This window comes from Mycteria americana, chromosome 11 (assembly GCF_035582795.1).
Source record: "Mycteria americana isolate JAX WOST 10 ecotype Jacksonville Zoo and Gardens chromosome 11, USCA_MyAme_1.0, whole genome shotgun sequence".
Taxonomy (NCBI): Eukaryota; Metazoa; Chordata; class Aves; order Ciconiiformes; family Ciconiidae; genus Mycteria; species Mycteria americana.
The window spans coordinates 25,197,700-25,211,879 of record NC_134375.1 but is presented as its reverse complement, the minus strand read 5'-3'; the positions used below and the strand labels follow the sequence as shown (position 1 = coordinate 25,211,879).

At 40.7% G+C, this 14,180-nt stretch overlaps 1 protein-coding gene across 5 annotated transcripts in view; it reads right to left on the bottom strand.

Annotated features, from left to right (window-relative positions):
- The window catches only part of ERC2 (ELKS/RAB6-interacting/CAST family member 2), a 534,065-nt gene that overhangs the window by 38,946 nt on the left and 480,939 nt on the right, over positions 1 to 14,180 (bottom strand). The window lies entirely within an intron of this gene.

Genomic DNA, 14,180 nt, shown 5'->3' with positions numbered 1-14,180 from the left:
ACAACAATCTTTGATTTTATCCAATTAGACTAGCTAATGACCAGGGATTCATCGTGACACACATATAGCTAATTCCTAACTCAAAAAAGGTATCAATTCGAAGTTGTGAACAGACAAAGAGTGTAAGACAAGGTCATACAGAAATGAACATGATGATAAAGTGTTTTCTTACGTGCTTCCTTCAGTCAAAGTTTTACACTTGGGACTAAAAGTAAGGTAAATGACAATCCTGCCTAAGGCTCCTTCCATTCTTACCACTCTTCATTCCTTAATTCATGGCCGTGTTGCACTTTAGTTGTACTGTACATATTGGTTCCTCTGCAGCCTGAAAGCAATTAATGCTTAATGAATTTGCCCATTTCTCCTGATGAACAGGCTGACCAGAATGAGCTTCCAAACCTGTCTGATTAAACAAAGGAGAAAGGCAGACCTGAAAACATTAAAAGGCTTAAAAATCCTCTTTGATTGTCATTAACTGATCTGCATCTGGAAAAGGCATCAGAGAGCATAATGTGATAAAACTAAAAGGTTAAGATGTTTGCAGAACAAGAATAATCCTTATGGTATAGACAGGAAATATTCAACTCAGAATAAAGTTTAATGAGGGCAAAACAAAGCCCAGGCATGTGGAAATGCTCCTCTTTGAGGATAGTCTTTATACCAATTACTCTTCAAAGGTATTGCATTAATGTTTTTGGCAAAAGATTACAATTAAATCAGATGAATAGATTCCAATGTTTTTGCATCTAATGTGCTCAAAAATGTTCTTTTGCTCATATTATGAATCTGTCATCCTTGTATTTTATTTTGGCAATTCATATAGATACTGATTTCAATTATGTCAAGAATTTAAAAACATCTCAGCCTATTAATCTAGTTCATGACATGACAAATAATTCATTGGCTTTCATTATTGTTTTTTGTTTTCCAAGAATATCACGCAGGGAGAAAAATTGCCAGTAAGTTCCTACTTCTTTCTTACTTCTTCCAAAGAGACTTATTTTCTTATTTTTATTATTACCATTTTCCCCTTAAGGATTAACCCCTGTCTTGAACTATACGGTCTCCTCTAATTTCATTCTAAAAAATTCTTTTGCCTTGCTGTGCTTCTGATATTAGCACAGTAACAAAATAATACAACACGGTAATTCCCTGATAAAGCTAAACGTTGGGACGCAAAGAAGAACATTTTTTGAGCAGTGAGTGCAAGATGGAGAGGCACATCTGAGTTGGGATATTTGTCAGTGGGATTCCAATGTTCAACTTCCCACATATGCCCTCAAAAATTTAACCCTGCGTTTCGAAAACAATGCTGTAATCTTTCTTCCCCCCCCAATTTTAATAATAGCAATAAGCCATTTTATTTTTTTCTGGATACAGAGATCCCTTTTCTTGGAAAAGCTACTTAGTCAGGTGAGAGAGATCCCCCTGAAAAGATTCGGGAGATGAAACGCACATCGAAGTGACGATCCGTCTCAATGCACTTAAGTAACAAGAGCAGGGGCTGGAATCTCCCATCTCGTGCATTCACAGAAACCTTAAACTCCGGATTCCTCTTTTTCTCACACCTTTTCCCGTTCTCCCCACACCATTTCTGCAAGCTCTCCCACGTTTGCACATGCCGTTCTGCGCAGGAAACCCCACCTGTGCAGGACTCAGTAATTCGGCCTTTTTTCTGGCCAGGATTCTCGGACTTCTGCGTTTGTCCCCAAAACCCTGCCATGCTCGGCGGAGCCGGCCTCCGCCGCGGGGTCCGCAGGCACTCTCGGCTCACAGGAAGCAATCTGAGGCGGCAAGTGGCAGCTGTGGGCAGCCAGGCGGTGATGGATGCTTATGCAAAAAAAATTCTATTCTTTGAAAAATAGAAGAAGATTGTGACACGGGAGAGAGTCGTGGGGAAGAATCTCAGGCAGGAGGAAGGTTTGCCATTCTGTGTTTTCAGACAGAATTACTTTTGAAAAATCCCTGACAGAAGAGTTGGAGGAAAACGTCGTCTGTGTAAGGATGCCAAGCCAGGCACAGCCTGGGCCGGGAGAAAGCAGCCTCGGGCACAGGGGGCTGAGGTAAGGAGCCCGCCTAGCAGCTCCCTCACAGTTTAGCTCAGGAAGACACTTGTCCCTTCCAGATTATCAAGACTTCAAATGAAATAAGAGCCTTAAATAAGTAGGGTTCAGGGTTCTTTTGGTAAAAAAAAAAATAAATAAAGTTGATAGTAAGGATAGGTCACCATTGTGTTTAACCTTTCATTTTCAAATTTTCTAGAGATTAACATGAACTACCTATATATAATAACATTAACTACCTAGCCAATATATTGGGAAAATACCAGTATGAAAGGCATGTTACCGACAGACCAGAGCTGCTGCACCAGCACCGTGCTGGACTTGGCCTCCCCTCTCCAGGTCCTGGGTGCTCTGAATTACAGTTCTCAGCCCTGCGTGTGTTTCCTCTTGCACTACCTAATGTACTCTTTTAACCTTTTTCTAAGTCTACTTATTTCCACTGCCGTGCTCTCCAATAACAAATCCTCATTTTAGCTTTTCCTGTATTATAATTGCTTTATAGTTTCAGGAGGTTTGCTAAAACAAAGAAGGACAAGATGACCATAATGACGCCAGAATATACCTTCCCTTGTTTTCCTAGCCTGTTACGAAGAATTTACAGATAAATTCATGGATGCAATCAGCATTTCATTCCTCCGATATAATGGCTTTTGTGCTGTTCTCCTCGCAATCACCATGAAAATAAAATAGATGTACTATGTCAACTACCGAAAGAAAGGAAAAAATGTGTACCTCTCTTTTGTATAACGGTGTATTAAATTAGGAAAACGAGATGGATTTGAGGGGAAACAATGTAACCGTTCTACTCAAACACCACCATAAATCTGACTCAACTTAAGTGCTTTGTTCAGAGTTAGCGTAAGGAGCCATTACCGTCACCCCCCACTCCCTCTTTCCATTGCACTTCAGCGCTGAAAAGCATCGCCCGTCCCTGCGCTGTGAAGCGCAGCCTCAGCCAGCGAGATCCGCTTCCCGCCGCGCACCCTTGGGTAAGGTGATGCCGTTCACCTTCTTAACGGCGGCAGCGCTTGTTGGGAAGCTTTTTCCAGGCAGCTGAATGATCACGTGTGCTACTAGGACCGGTAAAGAAAACTTCCAGAGTCCCAAAGGTAAGGCCGGAGGCAGTATTTGTGCAGCAAGGTGTCTAAGCTCGCTGCCTGCACTTACGGAGCGCTCCAGCTGCGCGTGGAGCGTTCAACAGCGAGCAGGCAGCCTTTTACGGTGCGATACAGGCCTACCAGTAATGACAGCAGTAAAAAATGACAACGTAGAATGCCTTCTGTACCGTGGCCAATTCATTGCGACTACAAAGCATGTGGGCGTGCAAAAAAGGAAAAAAATATACATTGCATATACTAACAACTCTTGTATAAAATATAACAGGATAATTTGAAAACAGATATTCTAATTATAAATAGCTGTAGACATTCCAACACTAAGGCCTTCCAGGAATATTGCTGCTAATTTAGAAGAAGAGGTTCTTGGCTGAAATGCTCTTAACCTATGTCATCAGTGCCTGCCGCTGCCCTTCCTCCGGTCAGCCACACAGTCCTTCGGGCATTACTGCAGCCCCTTGGTTTGCCCTAAAGCAGGGGAGCCACGGCGCGTCCCTGTGGAACCGCTGCGGCCCCTGCGTGCCTGACGCCGACCCTGGGGACCTGGCGTGACCAGAGGCCGGAGCTCTGTGGGTCACACGTGGCTCACAGGTTGAGGTTTTGGCGACAGGTCCATACGTTTCGAGCATTAATCCCGATTTTGATTTTCAGGATATTCCAGAACCTTGTGGCTCAGCTGAAAGAAGCATATTGTCCTATTGTAGAAAGGGGGGCAGGAGGGGGAAGGGTGCAGAAATCAGTTTTCTGAAAGGCAGCCTCTTTTCTGCCAGTATAATTTCAAAATACCAGTTGAATTGCAAGTACAATTTCTGTTCCTTGCACCTCTAAGTGGACTTGACTGTGGATACAAAAAAAATGTACCTGTTTATTCTCTAAGGGAAAAGACTATTTAGAATAAATGTATGCTTACAATTATGGTAATGCTTAGAAAGCTCAGTTATGAAAGGGTTTGGGTTTTTTGTATATAAGTTGCAGTGTAATCTAATGAATTGTATTGAAAATGTATGACTTCTGCATTCACATCACATTGCTCCTTTTCTGTTCGCAAAATCTCATAAATGTAACCAAGACAGATCAAGTTTCACAGAAAAAATGAGCCTAAGAAAAAAAGCAGAATTCCCTTCCACTGCCACCCTTCCTGCCTTCCCCAGACATTCACAAGAGAAAGACTGGGGAAACGTCAGTTGTGCAGAGAAGAAAGAAATTAGATCCAAACTTGAGACTTCATGCGACGTGTAGACTATGCATTCAGAAATAGAGCTTTACATGTCCTGGTATTTGTCAATAAAAATATGGCTCTATTTAAATTCACAGAAATTGTGAAACACACCGTATTTTGCCTTTAATTTGTACTTATCCTCTGAATCTTGACTTCGTATGCAGAAGAATAAAGATTACCTGTCAAAATAAAACGCTATAAGAATGAAATATACAGCACGTACTGTGGGAAAGTACTTGGTTTACTTACAGATGCAGCAGCTGGGGTGCACTGCTGAAAAGTGCTTAATTTAATCACCAGGAAAAAGAAAAGGGTTTATGGCATATTTCAAGCGAAGACATCTTGAGTTTTTCTCAGGCTTAGTATTCAGTATTTATTTTAATATTCATAAGTTTTCACTGAAAATTACCACTTCCCATACCAGAGAACGTTAATGTTTAACTTTCTTTCCCATTCAATGTAATATGCTATTATATAGCAAGGAAATCAAGATGTCTTTTAAATCCAGCTTCAAGTATCTGCACATTCCACGTTAAGCTGCAACGCTTAATTTAATATCTGTACAGCACTGGTAAACATTTTAAACAATAGATTACGTAGCCTAAGGCGCAAAGCCACAGTATTCAGAAGGTGGTATAATAGGTTTGAAGGATGACTGTACACTTGAGAGGAGGCAGAAAAACCGAAAGCAAGGAAATCTTTACCACAATTGCCAGAAAATAATGCAGTCACTATGTGAGCACACCCTCTGGCACTCTCCTCTGTCAGGACAGGGGAGCAGTCTACAGTACTGTCATGGTCCACAGGCTACAAATGTTCCCAATGTAGCTTTGTATTCAAAGCTTTTGACAAAAAAGGTCAACAGCTGTGGTTCACTGAAAGTCTGGGGGCAATAATTCTGTGTTTTAATGACATAAATGACAATAGTTTTTCAACAAGAGAAAGAACAGAGAGAGAAGAGAGACAGCAAAAATGGAAAATAAAATTAGTCTTATTTCATTTCCTTTCTACATCACTAGCTGGAATAAAATGTAAAATATCATTCCAAATTCCCTCAAGTGCTTGAAATCATTCTTCAGAATGAAAGGCGTTAATTACCTGCAGCAGTTACGTTCATTTAGCCTGCCTTAATCTCCTTATAGCTGTTATTGGTCTTTTATTTGGGCAGTGAAGGGAGGGCATGAATCTTATTATTAAAAGATTCAATCCCAAATTTGCAAACAAAAATTCCTCCAGAACCAAAGGAAATAAGATCACTAATATCGTACTTGCGCATACATTTAAAATTCTGTTGCTAAATACCGACACTGATAGCAAAAAGTGCTACAACTACTGCACATGGCGCTGCAAACTGCATACAGCACTTCCAGGAGTGATGTACAAAGCAGCGCCTAGGGAAGACAAAACGTTCCCTAGATGATTCTCCTAGATGCTAATCCTAGATGACGAACATTCCTGTTTAGGATGAGCCAAAAAATATCCTTCTGCAGGTTCAACTAAAGAGCTTGGGAAACTCCGGCATCAAAATATTTACTAGATCCCAATGTCAAGAACCTAAAAAACAAAGAGACTTCTAATCTTTCCTTCTGCACTTATCCTACCGGTTGTCCACCATTCCTACCATTTCATGATGTGCTTGTGATTCTTCACAGCACCTCAAAAGGTTCAGCTCAACGAGGGAACGGACGGAATAACTTTCCGCTCTCTTGTTCTCCACAATCTCTTTTATCCCCCAGAAGACGCCTTCCGCTGCTGACCATGCGTGTCGCTGTGCGATCCTTTTCTCCTTCAGTGACTACCAGCAGCCCCAGTCCCAAAATTTTGCCTCCAGTATGATCCCTAAGAGCTACATTTTGTGGTCCTAATGCAGATTTTCCTCTTCCTGTTCTCAGACTCAAAACGAAGCCAATAAAAATGGAGGGTCCGCTCACGGAATCAGTTCCACACATACTTGTCTTACGGAGGTGAATAATCCCGCTGATTTCAAAAGAATGACAAATGTGCATGAAGTTCAACGCAAGTGTAACTGATTGCAGGCTCGTGGCCTGGATGCTGATCCCAGGATTTGGCTCCAGCAGCACAACCTTATGCAGCTTGTGCTGATAAGTCTTATTTTAATATTAGTAAAGGGGATATGGCACAGAACGTGTCTGTTAAAAGGTTTAAAATACATGTGTATTTTATTTAAGTAACACTGAATTTCTGGGCAACCTCCCTAAATTCCTTTAGTTTGCTGAACAATTAGAATCAGCTTTGGCATTCTTGTGTAATGACACAGCGGAGAATTAAATGACAGACCATATGTATATGAAATGTATGTAAATTAATACAAACATGCAGTAAAATTAGACTTATTATAAAAGAACAAATGTAAAAGTATATGCTGGTTTTGCACACAAGGTTCAACACTGTGGCAGAAAACCTGCTGTGCTTGTCAGTGAATGCATCCTAATTTGATTTCTATATTGAACAAACGTTTAAAACTTTTCAAAAACATTTCTTAAAAGAAAGTGCACATCTGTTCGCCAAGCCTGACAGTACTGCCTCCTTCAAAACATTTTTTTGGAAACAAATTTAGATTTTTCAACAAAAGTGTTCCTAGTTATCCCCATATAAAGATAATTTTTATACACTGTAAGGCACTAAAGCCCGAAGTAGTAACACATACTGAACCCTAGAGAAAGGAAGCAGACCTCTCTCTTATCTGTGTGCCCAGCCACTTGTCCACAAGAGTCTGAAAGCCACACACACACACGCAGCGGCACTTACATGTGCAATCCGGGGGCAGATACAAGATCTTAGTCACGGTGTTACCCATATATAACTCTTCACTTACAGGACGTCACAAGTATTTTAACACCCATAGCAAGATGTCACGCTGCTTACAAAGCAATCTCTCAGAAGTACAGGCAAACCAGATGATTTGCTTTCCATCAGTTCCCTGCTGTTATTTCCCCGACGTTCACGCGGGCTACTTGACCTAGGGCTGGTGTGCTCCCAGGAAGAGCAGCACGCCGTGCAGACCTGTCTCGCGCACGGGGCTGCCTACCAGGGGAAACGGAACTCGCACGTTCCTGCTTCTGCTCCAGGGGCAAAAGCCGGTTGCAGCAACCGTCCCGGTTTTGCTGAACGCGACGGCCTGAAAAAATCCTACGCTCGACCCTACCAGCAATCCTATCAGCAAGGCTGGTAATACTTAGAAAGAGAGACAGAACCGCCGCTCGCGTAGCTGAACCAGCGGCCGGGGAAGCGGCCGGTCCTGCTGCGCTGCTGCCGGCAGAGCAGTGGCAAAGGGTGACAGCCCTGGCAGGGCCCTGCCGTGGCCCCCAGCGGCCCGCGGCCAGCGGCCGGCGTGCTGCGCTCCTCCTCCCCGGACCCTGCCGTTTGCAGGGCACGTTAGAGTTCCTGCAACTGGCACGATGCCACCTTCTGTACGGGTGAACGTTTTTGGAAATGAGAGTGAAACGAGTGTATTTGCAATCACGTGTCTCAGTTGAAGGTTATCTTTTTAAGGAAATAATTTTAAAAAGCTTTGCTTTCATGCAAAGTGAATCTTGAAATACATCACTAGTTTTGCATAGAACGGGGAAAAAAAATTAGAAAGTTAACCTGCACTCTGAGAGAACCCGCTAATCTGGAAGAAGAAAAGAGCTCAGCAGATTTTGGAATCATTTTCCAAAATACTGCAGGCCACAATTTCCACAGGCTTTCTGAACCAAGATCATAGCATTTATGCATGTATGATGACTTACTACAGATTTCTATCTAGCCCAAGGCATTTACTTTCTTAATTTGTTACATATCATAACAAGGAGAAAGTGAAAATAGTTTGTAATGACCACCAGTGAAGAAGATTTGCCAAATAGGGACCACATTGAGCCATGACAATAGGGAACACGAACAATACGTGGACTGAAAGCAATTCTCTCTCAAAACGCAGTGCTCAGAAAACCTCTCCGAAAGCAACACTGATTCTTCTTTAAAGAACAGGGAAACGTTGAAATGCAAGTCCATCTCTGTCCATCCATCTGACTCATACATCAATTAGGAAAAGAACAAATCAGTATGGTCCATGAGCTAGATATAAACACCTGCTAAAATAAAGTCCTGTTAACATTTCTATAGTAATTTATGACAGTTGTTACTACATCACCATTAATTTCTAATTATCTTCACAACAGCAGAAACTCCTAACAAAGAAATTGCCAGATATTAACATCGGTTGCACCCATGAGGAAAAGCAGTTATCCTTACTGCGGAAAATTCATCACCACTGTGGACAATCCCGCATAAGTAAGGAACATTTCCACTGGCTTTTGGTAAGCAGTAACTAAGCTAATTTCAAATTAATTTCTATTTGTTCTTTGCATACCTTATTTCCCCACGAACCGGTCCAAGCTCTCATTTGCTACTGCAATTCCCAACTGGTCTCAAAATCAGGAGAGACTTCTTGAATTTGTGAGTCTCTGCTAGGAAGCTGGACAGCTTCCAGGACACAAGGTACGAACCCGACCCCCTGATCTGCGGGCAGCGGTTCCGCGCTTCTGAAGGCAAGTGCTTTTGGAGCGCGCAGCAGGACCTGGAACTCGCGTCTCCTGCACGCAACCCTGTGCCCCCACCCCCAGCACTGCCAAACCTAAAGCCAGGCAAACCAAGAGACACGGGAAGGAGGAGGGGAAAGCGGTGTGAAGGCAATGCCGTGGGCAGTCTGCGCCCGTTCATTCCCAGTTGTACGGGGACTGGCAAACAGAGCGGACATCTGAAAATGATCCGGAATGCAAAGAACATTTAATACGGGACCCGGTTCTTCCTTCAGAGGTTTTTATATCCATTCAAATGGAAGTTGACTTGTAGAGCTAAAAGAAAAGATATCACGCTCCTATGCAGCCATAATACTAAGAATTCAGTGTTTTTTCCAACAATGATTTAGGGGGTCATATAAAGAGCAGTACATTTTTTTCTGAAAGAAGTTTCTATGTTTGTGTATGTGCTGCAAGTGCAGGGATTGGTGATGATAAAAGTAACTCTGGTCACAGGTTTTGCTGTAATACTATTCAGTTTACCAAAAAGGTAGGGAAAATTAGCAACTTTTCTGTTTGAAAATAGTTTTCTAACAAACTTCTAAACAAAAATGTAGTTCTTTTTTCCTTTCATAAAAAATGTCAAGTGGCTTTTAAGCATGGAGCTTCATTCTTCAACAAGACGCTCTAGATATACATATGATCACAAAAGCAAAAAAATCCACTAATGGCAGATCTCTTCATCGCAGATAAATGCCACTGCAGATTTAGTAGTTTAATTATGGCATCCAAGACTGTCTGTGCGGCTCTTTTGTTCTGAACTACGTACCCTGTGGTAGTGCGAAGTTAAAAGCGTTCAGCAGAACGCCACTGAGCTAACTGTCCAGCAGCGGGGGCCTTCCGAGCGCAGCAGAGCCGTTACTGCGCGCGACGCGTGCTCGTGGAAGGCATACAGGACCGAGCTTTGGTATTTATGCGATGCGCTTCTCCCCAGGAAGGAAGAATGCAGCCCATGTACCAGTTAATTTCCTGCATTCTGTAATTTAGGTATTCTCTTAACGGTTAGTTTCACAGGACGCAGATAATATTAATCATTACTAATTGATGTATGATGAACTAAAAAATTATTTTGTTAGCTTCAAGAAACTTAAGATTTGCCATTAGGTACTTCCAGATCTTCTGTTTCCAAACTGAGGGTATAGAGCAGAATACAGAATATAAATTGAAAACAGATAACAAGTGCTTTTCTTGTGAATGACACAAAAGCAGGGAAGGATTTAGCTGGCTTTGTGATTGGCATTGTTTCAGTGCTTCAGTAATTCATTCCTTGTTTAGTACAAATTTAAAGCTGCCAAATCCTATTTTTTACAGACTGATTATGTATGATGTTTTTAACTAGTACATATCTAAGTCATGTTGTGAATGGATTTAATAATTAACTAAGTGTAACTAAGTAATTTGGCAGCCTCAGCCAACTTCAATTTGTATTTTTTTCTGGTTGAAAGGAAAAACTATTACTATGCTCTGTATTACTCCCACATCTTAAAATACACATAGGCTAAATATAAACTTAACATTAGACACAAATAAATGCACTTAAAGCATGGATATTCTGTATCAAGTACACTTATAAATATTCAGTAGCAATTATACGTCAAGTTTTTCATTGCAGATAGGGTCTAATTGATTGATGAAACAGTTACTCCAGAGAGCCCTTCAAAATTCTATTAATTTTTTTTATTAAAAGATATCCAATCCCTGGATCCTTGCTACAGGCTCATGTAAAACCTTATATACAATGGAGGATAACATCATACAAAATATACTGTCTTTTGAGTAGCATTGGAATTTGTTTTTTATTAACTACTTATATTTCAGATATGCAAGTTAGAAGGCTTAGATCTGGTTGACAGAACAGTTCTGTGCATTCTGTATTGAATAAATACTGATTTCTGAAGATTTTATTAAAAATGACACAATATAAAACAGTTACTGAAAAAGAAGGAATTTTTATGTTCTTACAAACTGGTGGACCTACAGCATACGTAAATATTTAGTGTATGTAAGTTCTACTACCAATACGACCAGTCTATGTACCGATACGTCAGCCTTTTCTAGCATCTTCAAAAACTGAGGCGACTAGGAGTGTAACAGTGGTGTATAGAAAATGCCTCCACGACTTTGCTGTTAAAGAACCTGGGTGTCCCAGAGCAATAATTGTCTGGAAGACCAGCAGGGTGCTTTGCTCTTCACATACGTGTATATGGCATCATTCACTGATACCTCTTTTCATACTCCTTAGACGCTATTATCAAATTCAAATTGTAGCTACCTTTTAAATCTTGATTTTATAGTCAGGTCATGATGAGTAAGATCTTGTGTAGAAGATGCAAGGCTTCAGCGATCAGAGAAATTCCTATATAGGTGCATATGTAGAAAATGGGCTCTAAGTTCTCTGTAGGAACAGCAAATCTCTCCATACAAGGATAAGGGGAGGTGCTGAAGTTCTGACGTGCATAGATAAGAGAAAGCACAGACAGAAAAAGAGAGACAGACAGATAAATGAAAAAGTAAATAAATACAATCAACACCAGCTAGGGAAAAAAGAAATTAAATACTAGGAAATCTGAATATCCCACAGAAATCAATACAGGGAAAGCTTTGGATTAGGCTTCTAGAAACCATGATTCAATAAACCAACAGTTGTCACCCTGGCAGCAGACATGACCGCTATTTCCTGTCCAGTGCTGTCCGTTATGGAAATAAATTCACTAGAGTACTAATCGGTGTGAAAAATACTGCTAAATAAGTAATTCTAGTGGAGATCTTTTTTCCCCCTTATTTATTATTTACATTAAAATAACGCCCAGAGGCTGTAAACAGGATTGGAACCCAGAAACAAGTTTAGACAGCTCTTTGCACAGTGTTGTCTAAGCTTGCTTAATAGGTACGTATACATACAACGAACGTGTGTGGATGTATAGACACCCCCCCCATACAAATCAGCCTTGCTTAGTACACATACAAACATACAGACCTTATTTACATACTCCAAACCATTCTTTTACACTATCAGGATCATAAATACACACACACATATACATACATACAGTATATAATGCAATGACCTCCTGGTCCATAAGCGGGCTTTTTATAAAAAGCAACCTAGCACATAATCATCTGAGGTCTGCTATTTTTGTAAGCAAAGTCCATAGTACTAACCGAAATAGATGGCACGCACATTTTAGTATTGTTAATTACCCTTCTCCCCCTTCTCCTCCGTTTTATAAATTCATTATATACGAAGAGAAAAACCAAGTTACACTTATTTGTTAATTATCAGATCAGTACTTTGAACTTGGGATAAAGTAGACATCTTTTTTTGCTACTTTCTCATCCCTGTGGCACTGTAGCAAATAACTGATCAAGACTATGGTAAAAATCCTTTACGGAGGATTTTTCTTTATGCTTCATGTTAAAAGACATGAAGCTGTGGTTTCACAGCAGCTCTGTTAAGGAGGCAAGTAAGACTGCTCTTCACCTCTGCCCGGAATTAGCGTAGTACGTTGTGCCGTGGCTGCCAAAGCCGCAGATATTCTTAGCCTAGACGCACAGCTGGCTCTGTAGAGCCCTCTGCACCGTGTGACGCTTCAAGTGGTGCATCCGTGTCTGCAGTCTGAACGGGGGGAAGGCAGGAAGATCAAACCATAATACATCTTAGCTCCATGTTGAGACCTCTGTTAATTAGGTCTTCCTCAATCACCATCTCTTTAATTGGCATTTTTCTAGTGTCAGGAAGAGACGCCTAATGTTTAGGTGTCTGATGCTGCATCGCAAGGCCACCGATAATGGCACAGCCCTATTCCAGTAGGGCAGCGTGTGGTGTCAATAGAATTATTTCTCGTTTTAAAAACAAAGACTAAACAATGAAGAACAGTGTCAGAAGTGAAAAAACTTCAGGGGAAGAAGAGAAACAGAAAAAGTGTTACAGGCTGTTTCTAAAAAGATAAATGTTCCCTCGCCAAGTGGACATACCGCCATCGGAATAGGAAGAGAGAAGAATAAAAGAGGACTGTACCATGGAAAAACTCAGAGACCAAATGACTCTGAAACATGCTGTTTCTTCCGTAGGTTCCTGGACAGAATATGCCCAGATATTAAAAAATACCTGCACACATTCTTTTTCTGTTTTGAGATGTATACTGTAAGGTTTTCAGAGATGCAACATACCTCAGGCGTCCATGAGCTTTCCGAAGGGTTTTTGTTTTGGGGTTTCTTGGTTGTACAAGGACTAGGAAAATAAATGTAAAACACCTTAAGATCTGTTTCCTCCTTTCTGTATCTGGTTCTTTTCAAAGTTTTTTTCTAGTCCTGTAATATTTGTCACACGTTCCTTTTTCATCCTGAAGAACCATATCTACTGGAAGAACTTACTTGCTAACATTCTCAATCACTATTTAAAAAAAGCCCTACAGAACTCAAAACAATATGCTTCAACCAGGTACTAATGCATTTATTTATGCATTCCTTCATTCCTTTCAAGCAAAATCTGATTTGGCCCTACCTCTGTATGCCTCTTAAAGATAAAGAGGGCATTATTAAAAAAAGAAAAAAAAGTTGTTGTTCAGGCATAAGCCAAACGCAGCTTGGGGAATGTGACAACAGTTCTTATTTACACACAATTAAATCAAGGCTGTATTTGTGCTACACCGTTTTAAGGGCTTTCTGACATTATGAGTTAAATTGATGCTGTTAGTGGGTTAGGTGAGATGAGGAACGTTCAGGTTTTCCTGTTTTACGTTGAATGACCTTAACTTACTGTCTTTGATTGCTGCACCTTTGTCGTTCAAGATAAACATTTTTAGATACTTATACTGAGGATGTGTTCTAAATAAGCTTACCTAGCACTACATTTTTATTCATCAACAAAGTTCTAGTGATTAGAAGCTCATGATGTAGCCAATAGAACTGTTTGTCTGAAAATCTACACATCTGTTTAATAGAGCAAGAGAGAACAAGGGCAGGAAGGAACAGGTTTTGGTTATCTAGAACTGGATATATTTAAACTAAAGGGTTGTTTAATAGCATCTCAGGCTTTGATTTATTTTACATTGAAGGGATTCTGTCCCACATCAAAGATGTCTGTTAAAGAAAAAAAAAAAAGGATTCCTTGCTAAAAAAACCCACCTTTGGCTGAACAAATAATTTTCAGTTTAGGAGCAGGTGACGGTAAGATATCTCCCAAGGGCAGAGTATTTAGACT